The sequence below is a fragment of the Cornus florida genome, unplaced genomic scaffold (genome assembly GCF_030987335.1).
Source record: "Cornus florida cultivar Cherokee Brave unplaced genomic scaffold, ASM3098733v1 CherokeeBrave_3.0.0_Hap2_Chr06, whole genome shotgun sequence".
In the NCBI taxonomy this organism is placed as follows: Eukaryota; Viridiplantae; Streptophyta; class Magnoliopsida; order Cornales; family Cornaceae; genus Cornus; species Cornus florida.
Genome location: NW_026775576.1, coordinates 69,050,556 through 69,056,555, shown reverse-complemented (window position 1 = coordinate 69,056,555; position 6,000 = coordinate 69,050,556).

Genomic DNA, 6,000 nt, shown 5'->3' with positions numbered 1-6,000 from the left:
GGAAACAACTACAATTTGAAAATAATTCCTTGGGAAGTGCTAGCTAGCTTTTCCTTAAATATTTGCATCTATAGTAAACAACAAATGTTTCAAGTTAATATAAAAGATGAATGATTTATGTTTGCTGAGGCTGTGGCGAGTTGTATGGTGATGTTCATGGCTGGTATGTTTCTCAAAGTTGATATATTTTGTTTTCTTGGATTTCTCAAATGGATATTTTTCGGTGAATAAAATGTTAGTAGCTGAAAATAAAGATTTTTTTACTTACATTCAATGGGTGGTCAAGGACGACGACAAAGTGGTTGGTGGCCTCACTGAGGGGTCAAAAACATTTCTCTACTCGGGTATTATTTTTATTTTTTTGTATTTTTATATAGCATTCGATTCCATAACACAAGCACCATTCAAGTCAGAAGTGCGATTCGAAAATCAAATCTCAAGAACTTATCTTCTGGAGCCCCTGGAGGATCTAAGCGGGTATTTGGGGTATTAATTAAATATGAAGAATATACTAGAATTGGGATCAAAAAATTGTTCTTGATATATATATATATATATATATATATATATATATATATCTATATTGTGTGCTAGTGTGTGTGGTAAGGCAACTTTGTCTTTGAATTTGCCTCTTACTACTCAGGCACATATTTTATTCATCCTACTTTTCACGAGTTACTAAATTACTTATATATATATATATATATATATATATATATATATAAGTTCTCCTTATTTTTGTAAATATTTAGATGTTATGCCAATAATGTGGTAATTAATAATATTTATTATTAATTAATAATATTTTCAGAGTTGTCTAGATTCAAAGTTGTTCATTGTTGATTTACAAACTTTCAGAATTTCCACTCCGTCAATTTTACACAAGTAAAATTCAATGATATGTGTTGCAAATAATATTGAACACAAAGAGCACATGGGCAAGAACAGTTATGGAGAACAAATGATTATATAATCAAGCAAACTTTATTGGGATAATGTTGTTTTGAGTAATAACAACTATATTATTAATCAATGAGAAGACCAATTTTTATTTTTTTATAATAGGTTTTTACTTTGTGTTTAAGTGTCATTTTATTTCAATATTCTTAATGGTATGTATGGTTGGTTACTAAGAGTTAGCCGATTTTTGTCGATAAACAAAATCGTAAAAGGTGGAAGCTAACATGTGTCAACATGGACAATGTTTTGCATTATTTGTACTTATGATTTTCAAAACATTTTTATGCAATTAGTAAACATCTACAGATACAAGTGTCCCATCTTGGGTCCAGCATACTCGTTAGACTGGCCCTCGTGAAATTGTGCACGCTCCCATCATTTTCAAGCAGGAATTGACTCAAATATTATCTGAATCCAGTAAAAAATGACCGTAACAGATGATCGTAACGTGCCACATTACTTTGTGGAAGTGGACAGAGTGTTGGCTAGGGACATGTCTATTAGCCAAGCACCCAACATTGGCGAGACACTGCGGTTGAAGATTGAGCAGTTGACTGAAGTGGAAAGAGCTTTTGTTCATATAGATTTTGAGTGCACACACAAAACAGAACACATGCAGAAGAATTTACCTAATAATAACACATGATTATATGTTATACGATCAAGGAAAATCTTGATTTTAAGTTGCACCTTATTTGGAGAATGTTGTTTTGGTAACTGCTATATTAATCAATGAGAACACCATTATTATTATTATTATTATTATTATTTTTTCTTTCCGTTTTTGCTCTTTGTATAGAAGTCATTTTATTTCAATATGTATGGTTGTGTGATACCCCTCAATTCTAGAGCCACGGGTGATCAAGTCCGAGCACAAAATACAAGGGATATCAAACAATTAATATTTAAACAAGCATTTGAATACAAAAAGAATAATAAATAATAAATAAATAATAAGCTGAAGGAAACTAAATAATAAATCCCTATTTTAAAATCCTCAAATAAATAATAATTAAAAATCCAATAATAAAATTCTCCAATCTTCGGATACTAGTAATTAATTAAACTACAACTCGGAAATCCATCCTGTGAACCCCTAATAATATCCTAACTGAAATAACTGAACCGAAATAAAAATAATAAGTAACTAATGAAGACGAGTCCTACGTAGAGTCGGAAGAGTGAATGACTGTCTCTGCTCGGCACGAACAATCTCTAAGACTGGAACTGACGAACACCTGAAAAATAATAGTGGGTCAGGCCCACAAACAAGTTCTAATCTACTACATCCCAAACAGAGACCCGATACACGTACACATCCTAATTAATTCAACAATAACTAAATAGTCCATATGTAGATATATACACACTAAAGGAACCTCACTAGACTATAGAGTTGTCTCAACCTGAATAGTAGGCAACATGCAAAACGCACATATAGTGGGCATGAGTACCTAGACCTACCAGGGTACACAACTACGCTATATCTAGCTACACATCCCTGGCGATATACGCACCCTAACCACTGATCCTGAGACTCAAGCTCATATCATGGTGTATAATTATATATTTAAAATCCGTCATATCCAACCATCAAAAATAAACTATCCAATTATTCTTTTAATAATATGTCATCCAACTATTCCGTTGACCTGACACGAATAAGTAAGACTTAACACTATGGTTAATCCGTTCCCTTATTAAAAATAGGTAGGACTTAACTTTTAAGTTAATCCGTCCCTAATATGCCCCCATCCCATAATGGTGCATTAATCCACATCATAACCAAAGAGAAGTTTCCAATCCAAAGATAATGTAAATAATATTTACATATAAACATTATATTAATCATATATACATTCTTTGCATTTACTTGAGCAAAAATATCAATTCTAAGTATCATGCATTTAATTTTTCATTACACGAAATTAAAATGCATCTCAACTAAATTGTACATCTCCATATTTTGATTAAATTAATTTAAATCTAAGCAATAGATTAAAATAATTTAATCCAGCAATATCTAATTAATTTATTCTTTCAAAATTAATTAAATTCCATCCTTAGCATGTAAACTTATATCATGCATACCAATTTAAATTAAATAAATATTTAATTCAAATCCATTAATCAAAACTAAAAAATATTAATTTAATATTCTAACATTAAATAGATTACTATTAAAAATATTTAATGCAAAAATTATTTAATCAAAACAAAATAAATTAATCATAATACCAATCATTATACTAATCATTATATCCATAATAGTACCAATCATTATCTCATGGCATTATATAACCATCTGTTTTTTTTTTTTTTTTTTTTAAAGGAATTGTCAAGACTTTTTCGATCGGCGTGCCCAATTCATGAAAGAACAAATTCCAGTTTACGAATTGCTACAAACCCAGTTTCATGCCACTTTTTAGCTTGCCTCGTTCGACATGCACAGCTTGTAAAAAATACTAATTTTGACTTTACTTACATGCATATAACTGATGCATGGAAAAATAAAATAAAATTAAAACCAAATTTAATTCATGCTAACATAAGTCATGTAAAAATATATATATATAAAATAAATTAAATTAAACCCAAGGCCACCAACAGTGTAGGCAAAAGAAAACAAATAATTAAAACCTATGAACTCAAATTTCAACATAAATCTATGTAATTAGATCCAATTAATTTATTTAAAGAACCTAGAATTAATCTAGCATGCATAGGGTATGAATCAAAGGAGAAGAGAAGAATTAAAACTTACCTTTAGGGATTTGATAAAAACCCTAGCCTCCTTCTTCCTTTTTCTCTTCCTTCCTCTTCCTTCTTTCTCTCTCTCTAAAATATAGTACGTAATATATTTTCTAACCTCTTTCACAACTCTATAGTTATATATTTATAGACAACTAAAATAACCCTAATCCTTTTCCCATTCCAAAACAAACTAAAATGAAATAAAAATAAAATAAAATAAATTTTAAATACTAAAAAGGTAACTAAATATATGTTACGTATAATCTATGTGTACCCCTTTTTATATATAATATATAAATAAACATCAGATTATTATTAAAGGGACTTTCCTTACATATATATATATATATTTATTTATTTATTAAATACACATATACATGGGTAATCATCCGTACCCATTAAACCCCTTATCCAAGTAGTTCATGGAGCCCAATTGATTGGTCAATTACTACTATCCATATCCAATTCCTTAAAAATATAAAAATAAAATAAAAATAAAAATAAAACAATTAAATCACATTCAATTCAATTTAAACAAATAATTAAATCAATTAAACAAGTAAACAATTAGTTAAGAAAACAACTAAATAATTAAATGCAATTAAAACTATTAAAATAATACCGAGACTATTCTTTTTAAATTAGGGGTATTACATTCTTCTCCCCTAATAAAAGGAATTCCGTCCTCGGAATTCGCCCTTACCTTCTTCCACTATATCTGGAAACTGTGAGCGAATAACATCCTCTTGTTCCCAAGAAGACTCAGCCTCATTATGGTGATTCCACTGGACATGTACTAACGATATGACTTTATTGCGAAGAACATGATCCTTTCGGTCAATAATGCGACATGGTGGCTCCACATATGTTGCATCCGGCTGCAACTCAATCTCTCCCACATCGATATGCTGATACCGATCTTCATCTCGCAGAAATTTTCGCAACATGGAAACATGAAACACATTGTGCACTCGATCAAAATGATCTGGAAGTGCCAACCGATAAGCTACAGCTCCAACGCGATCGGTAATCATAAATGGACCCACAAACCGTGGTGATAACTTCCCTTTCTTTCCAAAGCGCATTACACCTTTCATAGGAGACACTTTGAGTAGAACCTAATCCCCAACCTGAAACTCCAAAGCACAAGTACGACGATCCGCATAACTCTTCTGCCTACTCTGGGCAGTGCGCATGCGATCCCTAATAAGAGCAATCTTCTCAGAAGTATCCTTAATGAACTCAGGATCCAAAAATCGGCTCTCGCCAACCTCCATCCAACAAACAGGAGATCTACATGGTCGTCCATATAATGCCTCAAACGGTGCCATACCAATAGTCTTTTGAAAACTATTGTTATATGCGAACTCCACAATTGGCAAATACTCTTTCCAATGGCCCTTAAAGTCAAGGACACAAGAACGAAGCATATCCTCCATTATCTAATTAACCCTCTCGGTCTGTCCATCAGTCTGAGGATGATAAGCAGTGCTAAGATGCAACTTTGTACCCAAAGTCTATTGAAAACTCTTCCAAAACCCTGATACAAAGCTCGAATCCCTATCCGATATAATAGATAACGGAATGCCATGCAACTTCACAATCTATGTAATGTAAAGTCTCGCTAACTGTTCCGAAGTGTAATAAGTGCGAATAGGTAAGAAATGAGCTGATTTGGTCAACCTATCAACGATGACCAAATGGAATTGTGATTCTTGAACAAATTAGGTAATCCCTCCACAAAATCCATAGAAATGCTCTCCCATTTCCACTCCGGTATTGGCAGTGATTGTAGAGCTCCTGGCGGCCTCCGATGATCAATCTTGACCATCTGACAAGTACTACATCGTGAGATAAATAGAGCAATGTCCCTCTTCATACCTGCCCACCAAAACTGCCGCTTCATATCCTGATACATTTTGTCACCTCCTGGATGAACCGAAAACTCAGAGTGGTGAGTCTCAGTCAGCACATCCTTCCTCAACTCATCAGCAGAAGGTACCACTAACCGTCCCTTATACCTTAAACCTCCATCAGCCCCAACATAGTATAATGGAACCTCTCCGGAAGCTATCTCTGCAACTTTATCAATGCACTGCTGATCCATGAGTTGTGCCTTCAAAACTTTGTGAATGATAGAAGGTGTAACTACCATGCAAGCCAGGAAAGCATCCGACAATTCATCCACCCTCTTCAACGCATTCCACTCAGTACTGAATAGAGCGGAAAGACTACCAACAGGTCGACGACTGAGTGCATCTGCCACCACATTCGCTTTCCCTGGAT